At 33.1% G+C, this 17539-nt stretch overlaps 1 long non-coding RNA gene across 1 annotated transcript in view; it reads left to right on the top strand.

Annotated features, from left to right (window-relative positions):
- Window positions 1-13846, top strand: part of LOC117107609 — a 24075-nt gene extending 10229 nt beyond the window's left edge. Inside the window, exons 2-3 of the long non-coding RNA XR_004445261.1 lie at window positions 7866-8023; window positions 11125-13846. This is a non-coding gene — a long non-coding RNA (uncharacterized LOC117107609). The remainder of the gene's footprint in view (window positions 1-7865; window positions 8024-11124) is intronic.
- Window positions 13847-17539: the final 3693 nt, after the last annotated feature.

Genomic DNA, 17539 nt, shown 5'->3' with positions numbered 1-17539 from the left:
CTATACAAAAACATCCATAAAACAGTACAAAATCTTAAAATATAAAAACTACTTATTCAAATAATTTGCATTAAAAATTCCTTTGATTAAAAATTCATTAAAATGAATGTACCATGCATACTGCTTTCCGTTAATTCATTCTCTGATTTGGTTTATCAAAATATATTCTATATATATACATATATATATACAAAAAATAGTTCTTTAATACAAATTTATAAAGGCAATTCGTGAAACTTACTGAATTGAAACGTGCATTTATCTTGATTTGACTTAGGGGTGTTACCCTCTTGATCTCTGCTCTGGTATTGTGGAATGAAATCGTTCGCTTATTGCTGACGTGGCGATAGAAATTCGGAAATCCGTTAATTAGCATATAATTAATTATGTAACCGAAAAGACAGAAGTTTTAGAATAATAATTAAATGGACTAACTTTGTATAGGGGAGATGCTATCCATCAACATTTCATTCCACAATACCAGAGCAGAGACCAGTAAGTCTCCATCAGGATAGATGGGGGATGGTTGGATTTGGTGTTGACGTAGAGTAGTTGGTTGTTTGTAAGTAAGACTTAGCCTATGTCGTTGGTCCCGTACGCGCAAAAAATGTCCAAAAGGACAACATTCGAAAAAAAAAAACCTGTTCGTTTAGAGGTTTATCAAGTTTAGGATGTACTAAGTCGCAGTCGTGATGGCAGCGACCCCGTTTTGCAACTTTGTTCGGTGGTTGAGTATCTTCGCGAACACTTAGTAGCCATAGAAGATACAGGTCTACTGTACAACAAGCAATACAGGAACGATGACGTGAGTTGTCTCGACTGCGATGGAGTAATAACTAAACCTAATAACCTAGGCTTCATAATACAAGTCAATAAAATATTTAATTTCATATCTAAATTAACAAGAGGCATTTTATGGGTTAATTATGCTTTGAAGAGAATTAGAAAGTCCTCTCAACAATCCTCATAACTGATTAAACAGGTCTATTCACAAATATATAGGAGATAATTTTGTAACATACTGCAGTAATATTAAAATAGGCCTAGGCCTATATTATTAATTGTAAATTGGCCCAATGAGATTCCAACTCGGGCCTCCTCTTTGCAGATATCATACAGCTGCTCATTTCCATTGTCTTCTGGTTCATTTTGCGTATCTAGTTTACACTTTACTATCTTATTTTTCATTTCACGGTATATTGTTAAGCGCCCCACTGGAATATATTCTATTTTTTCGTTCATTCTTCACATGAAGAACTCGTTATTTCTGATTTTCAAATGATAGTGAAAAATTTTACTATGAGGCCTAAGTACTGTAATCCTAAGTAATAATAGTTACGATAATAATAGTATTTGTTTAAAAAAATTAACAAATGATTGTCTATCGGTAGAAACAGGCTAAAGAGTTGCAACATGGTCAGGTTTCAAGAAGTCTTGTATAATAATCAGTACTGCATAATAGTATTCGAATCAGTCCATAAAATTGAAACAATTGGGTATTTCTAGCTAAGTTACATTCAAGTCAGTAAAAATGCAAACTTTTTCTTCAGGTTTTACCGCAAGTCTATTTTCTAGACAATCCGATTAATGTTATTTTATTTTATTTTATTTTATTTTTTTTGCTTTTTTATTATTATACAGTATTATTACTTGTGTTGTTATTAGTGTTGTTTCTCTGTGTTAGTCCGTTTCGGCTTTTATTTAGCTTGTTTAGCTCTGTTGACCTTGTAGAATAGATTTTTTTTTCTGTAGAGAGCATAGAGACCAAAATCAATACAGGCCTCCTGAAGTCATTTTGAGTTTTATGTCCTCCTTTAGCATTCGGTTATATCCACATGGTCATGGTTGTACATTCTATTACTAGCTTAATGAATGTTATATGATTTATATCAAAACCCAGGAGAATGCGAGTCTATTATAAGTTAATCCCACAACGAATTGAAGTCATGCAAATATTACTGGATATCCTTATGCTATTATCGATAATCTTATTTTTATTGTCTTTACTGGACCATCAATAAGAAACGCCGAGGAATATTATGATGATGACGATCATGATGGATGATGGTGATGGTGGTGGTGGGGGCGTCAATGGATGATGGGTGGATGGATGGATGGATGGATTATTCTGTGTAAACACATCAAGGATAACACACAAAAGTCTGAAGAACACTTATTTCCTGGGGTCCTTCTGGTGGTGAATTGGGTAGTACACAGGGAGACAATCCCTTACTCTTTTCCGAATAGTATACTTTTAACGTGCACATGGGTCATAAATGCACACGGGACCTACAGCTAACGTCTCATCCGAAAGACGGTGCGCTATCGTAACTTCCATTCCAGCCCTCTAGCTGAAACACAAGAAGAGTAGCGATGAAAATAGAACAGGGGACCTGATGATGATGATGATGATGATGATGAATGATAATGTGGTGGTGATGATGATGATGATGATGATGATGATGATGATGATGATGATGATGATGATGATGATGATGATGAATGATAATGTGGTGGTGATGATGAATGATAATGTGGTGGTGGTGATGATGATGATGATGATGGTGATGATGATGATAATGATGATGATGATGATAATGATGATGACGATTGATAATGTGGTGGTGGTGATGATGATGATGGTGGTGGTGGTGATGATGAATGATGAGGATTTATTTATTTATTTATTTATTATTTATTAATATTCAACACCTGTACAATGTTAAGAGGAAACCATGGGTCACGGGATAATAATTATGGTGCTGATGATGATCATCATGATGATAATGAAGAAGATAATGAGGAGGACAAAGATCATAATGGATGGTGATGAATGTCGAAGATAATGATTATGCTGTTGCTTAATTTTAGTAGCAAATGCCTCCAATTATGACAGGCATGTGCTTAACTTGGTAATTCAGTTCAATTCAATTCAATTAAATGGTCCAATATATAAAAAATAGGCCTGCATCAGAAAATCTTTGTCAATTTACAATTCAAATAGAAAGGTAAAATTAATAAAGGTAAAAACAATATTCAATAACAATTTAAATAAAAAGCTAAATAAAACAAGTCAAATTAAAAAAAAAAATATGTTCTTTGTATTGAATCTTGCAAAGTTATAGGCCTATCATTAATATACTGTAACGTGCAGTAACTACCCTACATATAAGGCTTACATATTATGCTTAATTTGTTAGTTTAGTGAAAAGGGAAATAAATTTACTAGAAATATATTAAACTGTATTTTTTCACAATTTGCTCTAGTGAAATGTGTTACTTTTATCCATGTACTTTTCGTTATAAACCATTTCTGAGTAACCTCTTTTGATAGGCCTATTGAATTATTTCGAAAATAGAAGGTAAATGTTATTTTGAAGTAAATTATTTACTCAAAAACTTGTCTAAGTAACTAAAAACAATACCGTACTTTGTAGGTTCTATACAGTGCATAAAATATAAATAATACATCTTTGACGTTTCTGTGTTTGAGTATTGGAACGACCTACTGTACATTGGTGTGATGGATGCGTTCGTCCTCGGAAATTGTGTTAAACATGAACAAAATTGATTCGTGACATGAACACTTTGTCTTTCAAATCCAAACCCATAATTCAATACCAGCGATTTGCTAATTTAATAAGTTGCTCTCAATTTTAAGCCGTTAAATCTCATAAAGAATAACTCACTGCAATAATTAATGAATTACTGTATCATAATAATAGGCTTCCACTTACAGTATATAGGGCATAATGCTCTGATTAACAGTAACAATGCATCTGTACCACATATAGTAAATGTCATGAAAGAGAGAAATAACATAAAAGAGGTCAACGTCGGGTTTTAATTGGGTCAGATCGCTCAGCTCCTCGAATAACCCTCACATGAGAGTTAAACGGAATAAGAGACAATCCGTTACATGTCGGTAGGCCTACTGGAGCAGTACGGTACTGTGCAAGCCGCGGGTACCCAGGGAAGACAGCCAAAATTTTCAATTTCAAAGTTTTAAAAAGTAATCTTTATACAGACCAGTCGCAACTAGATATATATAATTGATATTAAAAGTTGACTAATAATACCTTTCGAATCTTGAAAACCATAAAATGTACCCGATTTGTTGTTCATGTTTCCACCGTGCTTCCTGTCCGTAGTCTGTATGTGGGCATGGGATATTAGGCTATAAGTCTGCAACTCGCACACTCTCATGATGCATGGATTTTCTTCTCTATCACAGTGGAATGGTTTTACAGTTGGTTGCACAGTTGATTGAAAATTGAGTTGACAAGTATGAATTCCGAATCATATAGTACTTATTTTCTGAATTCGTAACGTATTTTATTTTGATTGTGAAGCTGCTAATTTCATATTTTTAGGCTTATCTTTATTTTTTTTAAATATTGGAACATTTAGCCTTTAGGAATACCTAAATTAAAATGTTAATTGTGATTCAAGGAGTATTTTCTACACGAACCTGCTGGGACCAATTGATAATTATGATTTAGTGAACCAGAAGATAGTTAAAAATAAATGAATTGTGTTTAAAAAAATGTGATAAAATGTCAAGGTGCACAGACTGCAATATGCCTACAACATTTATATTCACTACTTTGCAGTGCGGATCCAGGAATTCGGAAGAGGGGGCCCAGGGAGGGACATTCAGAGATGGAGTGTCTAGACCACATCAGCCCCACCATAGTTCCATGGAGCTGAGGTGTGATTATGGCACTTCTAGATGGCCAAAAATGGCAGACCAAAATTTTATTACTATTAACTTTTTTCCATCATTTTAAAAAATAATTTTGACAAATTTAGGGGTGGGGGGAATCGGCCACTGCTTTGCTATTTTACATGACATGAAAGCAACCTGCCGAATTCAATGAATTCAACTCGTTAGACCATGGCCCCCTTGACTTATTATTTCAAAAGTCTTATAAAGCTTGTCGAAGTTATACTTATCGATGTTATGGTCATCATGCTCATCAATGATGCCCATCAATGTTATTCTCATCAATAATGCTCATCAATGTTATGCTCATCAATGTTATGCTCTTCAAAGCTATGCTCATTAAAGCTGTGCTTATCAAATTTTTGCTCATCAAAGCTATGATCGACAAAGCCATGCTCTGCTATTGCTTAACTCGCAACTCACGGTCTGCTTACAATTAAGCCTAGAGCTTCGATTGTGAATTACTTGTATTCCCAACCCTTGAGAATCAGGCCGTCGGCTATGTAATCAATGAGTGCGTTATATATAAAGTTGGCGCCGATGGTAATGAAATGATATAAATTAATTATTGAAGGTAACTTTAATTGTCATTTGTAGAATAAACCTAAATAGCTTATGATGTCTTTAGCAATTAATACGTTCAAATTGCACATCTAAATATGTAAATATACCGTAGGTCTTCATCAAGCCGAAATATATACTGTTTAATAGGCCTATGGTGAATAATGTAGGAATTCATCACAAAAGACAGTCCGAAAATTCGAAATTTAACCAGTTAGCTAATTGAATTTTATAAGTTATTTCAATATAGAAATATTTCATTTTCTGGAATAGAGATCATAATTGAAATATAATATTTTCTGAAAGTTTGCATGGCGAAGTAATAATATATATTAATGCTTGCGGTACACCACGTAGATAGTTCTAAAAAGAACTGTTTTTGTTGGTTGAGAATATCTCGACGTTTCGATTGCTTCAATCGTCTTCAGGAGAATAATAAGACGATTGAAGCAACTCAATCGAAACGTCGAGACTTTCTCAACCAACAGCAACAATACGTGGTGTACCGCAAGCATTAATATACAACATACGGTAATAGTTAATGTCAGCTTTGAATTAGGTTATCAAATATTGAAATAGTAATTTTATAATAATTTTTATTGGCTCATAGATTTACAGTACTTTCTAAAAATTAAGTTATAACTTCGGGTTGGTCAACGAGACATAATGAAGTTTTTACAACTTAGACTTTCTTACTACGAAATTTATGACCAATCAATAAGGGTTTATGCAAAAAAATAGGAACGGTATTGCTATTTATGTCTGTCAATTATCATGAAAATGCCTATTCTTGGGTTTTTAATAAATGTTTTAATACAATACACTCACTTGAAGAATTCAACCAAAAAATGTTTATTCGTTCTAATATTACTTTAAAGCACGAAGTCTGTAATCATACTTAACACGAAGTAGGCCTATTATCTGAACGAATAATATTACCTCGTGTTTTAATCATAATTATTATGCAAAACGAACATCCAAAATAATGTTATAACATTACATGATTCACAATCACAAAAGAAGGGTCGAACACATCAATCAAATTAAGTATCTTTAATGTGGACATAATATGTGTAGGTCTACACTGATCCTTATTTTAGCCTAGATATATGATCGATGTTCTAAAAGGACGCATAGCTACGCTTTGTCTCCTTTTGTTGCAACGAGTTGAACGGTACACAAATGTCAGCCTAGTTCTGTGTGACCCGCATTCTATAACTTGCTTAGCTATTAAATAATGTTTTAATGTAAATGGAATTATAGTGACTTTAAAAACTCCCATAATAGCAGACCTAGGATTTCTCGGTTCTAGGGACACATTTTGATAACTAGTTTTCACTTACGAAAATTAGCTCAGTCAATACTGCATTCACATTTCACACGTGGAGTTTGCTATTACGTTTGTCACTATCTTTATGGATCAAAGATGTATTGGCATGTCTTCTAAGATGTACGTTCGTTTTAAGGCAATATATGTTTATATATATATATATATATATATATAAGTTTAATAATATATAATATATATATAAGTTTGAAAGGCAAATGGGAAAACCCCATAAAACAGCAAACGGCCATATAATGCAAAACAATTTAAAATTAAAACGGAACAGTAGAGAAAATCTGATCAGAATGAAAAAATAAACTAAGCATATTTATTCATTTATTTACAGGACTACATTCGTTGAGAGCTATGCTACACGATGTATTTATTAAGTCCTTTATCCGAACACTGTATTTACCTTTCTTTGATGATTTATATATGATTTAACAGTGTTAACGGCTACCTTGATTTATATTATATGCACCTATTTGTTTCTAGCCGTACCTATTGTGTTAATAGAGTGTATCTGGTGGTATTTGAATCTGTTCAACCATGAAGCCTCCGTGGTCTAGTGGTTATGACACTCGACTTGACAGCGAGAGGTCGCAGGTTCGAGTCCAGCCAGAGGCATTTTATTACATAATTTCTTTATTCATTTACTTACAGGACTACATTCGTTGAGAGCTATGCTACACGGTGTATTTAGTAGACTTGTGTTTTTCCAATCCCCAAATTTCACATCCATATACAAGGATTGGCATGACCATTGTATCAAACAAAAAAAGTTTAATTTCAGCATTAGTATAATTGTTACCATTTATGTAACTATTCAATTTAAATAGGCCCTTGTTTGCTTGATGATTTTTATATGATTTAACAGTGTTAACGGCTACCTTGATTTATGTTATATATATATATACATATATATATATATATATATATATATATATATGTATATATATGCTTATGCTGCACCACTATTGATTCTGATAACTGTATGTATATATATTATATATATATAATGATGATAACAAATTATATATATTTACGCTATTTATTACTATAAGCAAAAAGCCAGAAGAACCTAAGATAAATTATACCATATCGTGTACTTCAGTGCGATAGATGACACAGAACTGGAACACCCTTTTCTGGAAAAACCTATTATTTATAACTAATCTCCATGTTTTATAGGCATTGGTTATTATTTGTTTTACATTTTATCAGTGATTATATTCTACTTTTTTTCGACAGAGATGAAGGTCATTCATATCACTATTTTGACAATTGTTGTCATGGCAGCGTTGACGGTTAGAGCACAATCTGAAGAAGAGGAACCAAAAGATGGATATTTTGACTTTTTGAATCAAGTTATGGACAAACGAAGGCCAGCAAGGACACGACCAGCAAGGGTAAGTCATCCATCAGATTATCGTTATCATGTTTTTAAATGTTTTTAATCGGAATCAAATTAAATCCACTCTGTTATTAATTACTGTTATTGCCACTCATTTGTTTGTAAATAGTCCTTAAGGGGGAAAGAGGTTTTACTGAGCAACATGTTAGTAAGTTCAATGGGTAGAGAATCCCATTGTATAAGCAAATACATTTTAAAAACAGTCATTCTAAGCATTTTATTCTTGAAAATGAATATTTAAACTAAAACTGTCGGTTTGAGGGGTATTTTAACAAAATAATTTGTGTGTGTCAATGCGATTCGTGCCATATACAACACTTCCATAGGCCTACAAGAAAATTCCCATTTCAGTAGATTGAGTCAACGTTCACAAGGAAGAGGATATGTCCATTTTCGAATGCGAAGGAGATCATCGTAACACTTCTTCAGATCTAGCCATGAATGATATGCAATTAATTTAAGTGTACAATTAGATAATTAATGTTTTGGTTATGAAAGGTATTAAACGCTTAATAATAGCAATCATAAGCGATGGTTTTGAATACATGGGATTAATGTGTTTCCCCAGTCCAGGCTGGAAAATACGGCTATTCCCAGATAGATTTGCTTATTGACAAGTACAAGATCCTAACCATTTAGTATTTTTGATAATAGCTTCCTTTATGAATCTGATACATTTAAATGTATTTGCATTAAGTACAATTCCATTAAGATGGTTATCTTCACTTACACTAGTTAATTCATGCTGCAATAATAATTCATCAAGTGTTGATATAATAGCTCAGTAGAGTAATTTGTCATCCCCATATAAAGATATACATCATATATCTTGTGTAAAACAAAGATTTAACAAAAGCGAGTTTTCGATTTGTGCGACGACGCGACGCTAGAACGGAATCACTCATGCGTGACCGTCCTACCTGGCGTCCTACGATCTCTGCATACGCAGATTTGGCCAAATTGCGTTCCAAAATCCACTCGATGAGTTGTAGTCACCCAAGGTAGCTAGTTCAGTATCTTCATTAAGGATGTTGGACCTAGGTGAACACCCCGTAATAGTGTCTTTGTTTTTAAAAAATAAGTATTCATTGTTACATTTATCAGGTAGGATTCACATATTCTTTGGGGGTCTTGTTCTTGTGTGGCACTTTCTTCAATTAATTAGGCATTAAAATTGAATTGTTGAAAGCTACCTTAGTGTGACGTAGGTTTATTACAAAGTGACCTTAACGTTCCCGCATGCGCAGATGACTTTTACTGACGTAATTACGTTCTACGTACTACCGTCGTCGTGCAATCGAAAGCTCCAAAGTATTGAACCTAGCACAGACGCTTGTTGTACACTAGAAAGTACTGGTGCAGTAGGTGAAGTGAAGGATCATCCCAACTTAACAATTAGGGTACGATCATCATAATTAAACACCATCATAGTACAGGCGTGGGCAATGTTTCATTAGGATATAGCTTAGTGAGGCAAGCAACATGCACGCTACAATACACCATTAGCCTACAATATATCTTAATCAGTCACATAATTTAGGCATCTGATCAGTAACAAGAAGCAAATTAATTCATATTAACATTAAATATATGGAAACTCATTTTCCATTATTTAAATTAACCTTAAAATATATTTAAAAATGAAAATATAAACTTATTCATGTATTATTCCTTAAAGCGAGTACAAAAGCATCACCAAGTTATTAGTTACTGAAGAATCACAATAGTTCCAAATAAAATACTCGTAAAATATTCATGCACGCACAATTTTACACACTTTCTTTATTTTCTAAGCGTAATGTAACGTAATTGTGTATCTAAATGCAAATCTAATTCGAAGTTGCACGTTATTTTTAGAAGTAAAAATGTTCTTTTGATTTTAAACATATTGTAATACTGTATACGTTTATTCTAAAATCAATTGTATGCCTATATTACGTCAATGTTTTCCCTTCTATGATCGCACTTTTCCTGTTGTTTGCTAATCGAATATTACACTTTATTTAATTGCCAAACGTATAACTAAATACGTTACAAATATTTTTTTTAAAGCTATCGGATTATAAATTCAGTTTTCCCCAAAACTGTATATCAAAATAAATGTAAATCCATCCACTAAATGCAATTGTTACGTTACTTATTAAACACACTTTAAACAGATTTCCATTAAGACCTTTTAAAATGTAAATGTTCCGCTTATGTCTTTGATCACAAAATTAGAAGCAGAGAGTAGTTTGAATTGAATTTGGCATATAGAATTTAAAAGTTTCACCGATTCCGATACTTTATTCATTTCAATCTTACTTTCATATTCATAATAAATTACGTCAATCAGATTATACACATCGGGACCTAAGTTCTATTCTAAGGAATTCCACATTAATTATTTTCAATTATTGTAATCACCGCCAACATTATCTTCATTCATAATTATCTTTTTTAACGCAGCATCGTCAACATCACCACCACCATTCTTATCATCATCCTTATCCTCCCCCACCCCCATTTCATTATCATGCATACTGAGTATTATCTATGGACTAAAAACATCTAGTCTAGAATAGGTCTATGCCGCAAATGCCTTTCAAAATAAGCATAACAACTAGATTTTAATGGGGCAGTTCGTCTAATAATTTCATCTCAAGATTTAAGTTCAACCTTGTTTTATCAACCACCAATTCACCTACCGTCATAGGTAAACACCCATTTCTAGAATTGTGAATGAATAACAAAATTATTATTCGGTTGAGTGCGACTTTCTAGTTCTTTCGTGTTGCACAAAAATGTCCAGTCCCGGCCCCAAAAATATGCTATAACTCTGCTCCATGGGGATTTTCAACACCTGGTTGAAACCCATTTAATAACTTTAAATTTCTGTTATCATTTCTTTACCCCAATTGATGGACACTTAAAAATACCTTAAATCAATAGCTGGTCCTATAACAATATGTCAGGTTAGTGAAAATTTTGAATGATGAGTAGCACTGTTCTTTTGAGGTTTTCGTTATGTTTCTCAAGTGCACTGAGATAATGTGCGCTCCGCCAAAGATATACAGAACCATCATCTAACAAAAATATATTTTGTGTTTTTTTCAGTGTTTAACATACGGCCAAACATGCACAGTGAACTACTTCGGCGCTCACAATTGTTGTCGTCAGACCAGGTGCACCGGCGCACGTGGCATGCCCTGCAGCAGAGGAAAATCTTGCGTTTGTGCCCACTACAACGGAAAGTGATCAATATAGATATCTCATAGGATTAAGCATTGTGTTTAGATTCAGTGTTTTTTAGGAATAAATAAAAAAATTTATCCCGTGTTAATAAGAAGTTATTTTTTTCCAATTTTGGAGAGATAGGCCTACATGTGTTGCTGTATTAATAAATAATGTATATGTTGATAGCAGTATGTTTATGTGTAGAAACAATAAACATAAGAATATAGATTTTGTGATAAAGTGAGGTGAAAGATACAGTAAATACAATACAATTTAATTTATGAATTTGAATATCAGGTACCGACACCCCCTTACGCAACATGGAAAATGATACTTAAAATCTGGAACGCTATTTTACATTGGTCGTCTTCAGAGGTTTAAGTTTCCACAAATACATCAGTACGTTGAAGTGTACATACCTGAGTATTGCAAGACAGTTTTTGAGGTACATTACGTTCAGGATTTAAGTCTCTCTAGTTTCATTCGAGCCTGCTTCATAGGCTATTACATATTCAGGATTTTGAAGTTTTGTGCATTTTTACATGATTCATTCACGGTGCAATCATAATATATAAGTTGACACTATGACACGGACTAAAGTTTAGCATTGACAAACACGACACAGAGTAATATAATGCAATTTGTGAAGACGGATAAACATTGTATAACTCTTGGTGGGATATTGTGACGAAAATGTTGTTTAGGGACATTGTTGTTTACAGACGACCCGGATCGAGGCATTAAGCGCTAAATACGTCCATACGGATGACTGCAAGACGACACCTTACTGACAATCTGGCAGACATGAGCGTTAGAGAAAGTTGGTAAAGAATCTATTTGTAAATATCACTTTTAGTACATACAAATTTTAGGAAGCTATTTGTTGTCCATTACGATTGCTACTCTTAATAAGAATATTGCCACAAATCACGTAGCTACAAAACACTCCTACACAAGTGCTAATGTGGACGTGTTCGTGCATTATAACTTTAACAATTATTCTATAGTTGGAATTGAAAATCAGAGTTTCAATTTCTTCAGAGAAGACATTCTAACTACTGTTAGATTAAAGAAACAGAAACGCATTTACGTCATATTCTTCTGATATATTCGTATGCTTTAAATGTTGGCTGTGCACAATTTACCAATAATTTATAAATACAAATTAATTTAATATGAGAGTTGGAATTATTTTGATTAAGGTAAAATTATGGTGGAGAAAGTACTGGTTAACGTCAGCCGACGATAGAGGGGGATATTGTTTGTTGGAGTCTTAATGGCCATTGAAATACATTAGGTTTAATCAATGTGACAGTTTATTTTGTTTTGAATATTTAATATATAAAAAAGCTACCATTTTGAAATCCACGTCGCATACAATTGATCTTAGTCTACAAATAAAATATGCGTAGAGCTAAAATTTAGTGTATATTTCTATAAATTGATTTCAAATTGTTTTTGATGGGTAATATTACCTGTCATATTATATTGCACTATTGCATTTTGCCTAAATCTAATTTTGAAGGATAAAGTAAGTTACGCTCGAGTTTACGTAACTGGGCTAAGCGAGTAACTTTACTATGGTAAAGAAGGCATTCCATTCATGCACAACGGTCGTACTGTAGTTCTAAGTTAATTCAACAAACATGGAATAAAACGTTATTAATATATATTAATAATAAATTTACATTCCTATTACGATATTCACATTTCCTGCTTGTACTGCTCTAATTTATACACACTTAAAGAGAGATTAATTGTATTGGAGACCAACAATGAGTGAAAAAAAACCTATGAAATGGAGGGGCACTCACGGCAGCCTGTCGCTTGGATAAGCTTCATAATGGTCTGTGATAACACGAACAAGTGTGCCACGAGACTCAATTTCCATAGTTAACCAGTTGGAAAATAATAAAAATGCATTTTCACCAGGGAATATTAGACCTAGAACGTCAACTTCACAATTAAGATGAGTTTGACGAGAGCCTGGCATACCTACCGTACTCATATTCAATTTGGTATTCCAAACAGAATTTATGCCATTCGGAGTAAATGAACAAAGAATGTTTTCATTTTAAAATAAAACAAAATATTGCATTAATAAATTATCTTATGTTAGTACTGTATTACGTTTTGACATTGTTAATTACGGATCCGCTAACCAGGTCGTCAGTGAACCCAACAGCCGATGGGTGCGATGTTCGGTCCAATAGATTTGATTTTAGTAGTCTTAATAAATACTACTGAAATCAAATCTATCGGACCGAACATTGACCTGAGGTGTATTTATTGGGCACTATATAGTTAGTACGTATAATTTTAATATGACGATTAGGCCTACTATCTAATATATGCTAGGCTATATTAAATTTACGTATAGGGCTTATTCCATTTATTTCTTTGTGAACTGGATTGAAATGCCTACAGTAATAGATACAACCGCCACTGCTAAATCATGTGTTACGTGATAGTCGATAAGTGGCAACTTGGAAATATAGTGACAGATTCAGTATTGTATTGTGATCGATAACATTTTAGATAAGATTAGCATAATTGTCGGCAACGTTAAGGTGAATAAATAAATTATATGAATCAATTGAAATATTCTGAAAAAAATCAAGAGCTGAGTCACTGTTTTCTCCCATTGTTTCACCACCTCAACTTTATCAAAATCAGATTAAGAATAACTCATTCTTATCCAACAGCGAAAACTTCAAGAAGGGTCTAAATACTACTAGCCTAGAGATTGATGTTTAGGCCTACAGAGGCAATAATCATTCCATCAAATATCCCCACTTCAATTTGTGTTCAATCACAAAATTGCAATAAAATCAGGCGGAGAAAAAAAGTAAGAGCAGGCAAGGGATTCCAACAAAAGCAACATTCGGGATTTTTTTCTCGCTGCTCTGTCCATGAACTAAAGCTACTGCACCCGATTCAACTTAAATGATCGGATAAGTATCAGTTTCGGTGAAAATAATACTGTAGTCATGATGACGTCACCAAACCTGATTAGGGGATTCTGATCAGATGACTGAAGACTGGTGCTGGCTCCAAATAGAAGTATATCACCATTTGTCACCGAAACCGATCATTTAGGTAGAATCGGTTGCCCTACTGTAATAGTTGATAATGGTCATTCACAGCAGCATGCTTTCTTTTACCTTAAAAATTACTAGAAAGGATCAATTTACAAAATTGGTTAAAATCATATTAAATCACGTTAAATGATATTCACTAAACCTACGTACATAATAATGTGCAAATAATGTAGGCACTGGAGTACTTTTTGACCACTTAATTGCTTCGGGTGGGATAAAGTAACTCTCAAACGTTTGATGATGAAGCTCTCAAACGTAAATGTTTACAATGCAACAGACATATTTAAAAGGCCTACAGAAAAATCAGGAAGAAGAAAAATGTTTCAAATAACGTTTGAACATTCCTACAACGTTGTGCGAACGTTATTTTGTGACATACCAAACCACAACGTTCGCGAACGTTATAAGTACGTTTTGTGTTTGCTGGGATAATGGGAGATGAATTGAGAATTAACTACTTCATTTAATTTCATTTCATGAAAAATAAAAAAAATATTCATTTCACAATACGGGTTTCAAGAACAAAGCTCAACATACACATAGGCGTAGATCCCGGGGGGATGGGGGATATATCCCCCAATATTTGACAAGGGGGGATGGTCCATTGTATCATCCCCCCCCCCCAATATTTTGACTATGTATGGGATAAAATGGAGCTTTACACACTTAGAAAGACTGTCACAGAAATAATTTGCAGTCTTATGATTAAATGTCTTTAAAGAAAAGCAACTCGAGTTATCACCTTTACAAAATATCGAGACAGTGTATCGTCTGTTTTCCGCAGGCATGGGCTCCTAAAGATTTATGATATCATCACATATCAAATTGGTGTTGCTATATATTCCGTCACAAAAGAGCTTAATATTAGATTAGTTCCACTATTTGGAAATGAAACTCATCAAAACCATTATAACACAACGGGTAAAAGCTAAACTTAAGACAAAAAAAAAAAGGGAAAAAAAGAGAAAACTGAAATGTACCAGCCTTAGGCCTATACTGCACCTGAAATATGAAATAATATTGATAAATCTTAAACAATCAATGTCCTTATTTAGGTCCTATATTTAAAAAGAAACTTTAAAACACACTACTGATCAAATAGTAGAATATTCTACGTTTTTTTTCAGCCGTTATGCTTTTATTGGACGTCATCATTTTTAAAAGAAATGTGACAGCTTTATCAATTTTATAAATCTTTTAACAATTACTATTTTATTTTTCTTAATATTTCCATTTGTTTTAATATTCCATTGATGTTTTTATCAATAATTTAATTTTTTCATTTTTATCCTTCTTTCGATTTTATCCTTCTTTCGATTTTATTGATTTTATCTTTTTATTCCTGCATGAATTTTATCATAAATGTTATAGTTTTATCATAAATTTTATTAACCTTATTTCATTAATTTTAAGAATTTCATTTAATTAATTTTACGAATTTTATCATAAATTTTTAACATTACTCCATTAACTTTCTACCTCTGTTGTTGTTAAACATGTTGATAAAATCGGTTGTCCTGGAAATAGCACCCCAAACCGATGAACCTGTCCTTAGTCATTGGTTTGCTTGCTTGTTAAATCCTTCCTTAGATTTTTATGTTAGGTTAGGTTGTAGGCCTATTTGTTTTCTGTATACTTGTGAATTCGTCTTTTTTTTTTTTTTTTTGCTTAAACAATTTTACTACTGTGCTTCCTGGGTCTTCATTTTACAAGCTCATTAGAGTTCCATGAATGTGCTTTTCATCGTTTATACTACTTAAAAAATTATTTTAAATTGACATTAATTTGATGATGATTAAATGAATTGAACTGAATAACATAACGCATAAATCTACATAATGGCCTAATATTTAAGCATTTATACCGCGCTATTTCCAACGGATTCATAGCGCAGAGTGTCACATTCAATGTAAAAACCGTAAAAGTGATGGATCCCGTCCCGATTTATGCAGTTAACAAAATAATTTGAGGGAAAAAAAACACAACCCAAAGTCTAATCCTTAAACTAAACCTATTCCTTAAACTAAACAACATGGTTGGAAGTTTACTCACCAAGGAGCTAATCCGCCATTTGTTTAGCCGTTTCTCTTCTTGCACATATGCCTACATGAATCAATTCATATCTCAAAGTCCGTGGATATTAGCCATTCGATGATTTGGCGTGGGATCTTGATGTCCCCTGGTTTGGTAGGCGACACGTGTCTACAGTCTTGTAGCCTATAATGTGCTGGATCGAAGACTTTCAACTGAACTTCTCTCCGCATTCTGAAGTTAGTTACAGCATAGAGAAAATAGTGTTCTATTTTCTCTATGGTTACAGATAGCATTAACAAGATTAAGATGCTTAACTTACTGTCCCTGTGTATTGGGCTCAATTCCTGCCAATGTTGGAATTTTTGTTTTCTCACGACAAAATTCAACTCTCTTTAACCTCAACAGTGACACATATGGCACATAGTTTATGCAGATCATGGTTATTGTAAACGGGATTGTCACCCATAATAATAATTAGAACAGCAATAGAAAATAAATTCATTCAGATTAACAAAAATACAATAAAAATACAGTAATAGCAAAATGTGCCAAAATACTCCTTCCCAACCAAAAAATGGACTACAGGAATAAATATGAACTGACAAAGCACTCCGGGGTGGTTTGAGCAGCAATTGAAGCAATTGAAAACGTTTTCATAGCAGCATATAGAACATATAAGTGGTGAAATTGATATTCTCAGATTAATTATTCGGTGGCATGGATAGAGTAAAACAAAATATCAATAAGACATTGTATAAAATGCAGTTGTATGAAAAAAGAATTTTAAAAGCTTTAGAACATACGTGACAACAAATCAAGACTCATCAGAACAGTTTTCAGTCGTATCTGACAGATCCAATCAGATTTATTAGCCACTGGTTATGTACAAGATACAAGATTTGTTTTTTACGTTTTCAATTTTTCAATCTATACGATACGATCGTAGAGATACTGTATATACATGTATAACATTTGAAAGCCATTGAAATACCACACATACTCCTGTAGGATGTAATTCCAATAATACATTGGAATCTCTAGGCATTGTCAAAGAGGCTTAAAGCCTAACACTGACAATGACACACATTTCAGGGGTAAATCATTTTATCTTACATATAATCTCTAAATTTTAGTATTAAGGTTATTTTATCTCGTCAAAC

The sequence above is a fragment of the Anneissia japonica genome, unplaced genomic scaffold, assembly GCF_011630105.1.
Source record: "Anneissia japonica isolate Jap-2015-1 unplaced genomic scaffold, ASM1163010v1 scaffold5330_len1712360_cov203, whole genome shotgun sequence".
Classification (NCBI taxonomy): Eukaryota; Metazoa; Echinodermata; class Crinoidea; order Comatulida; family Comatulidae; genus Anneissia; species Anneissia japonica.
The sequence above is the reverse complement of the archived record's forward strand: the minus strand, read 5'-3'. Positions and strand labels throughout refer to the sequence as shown.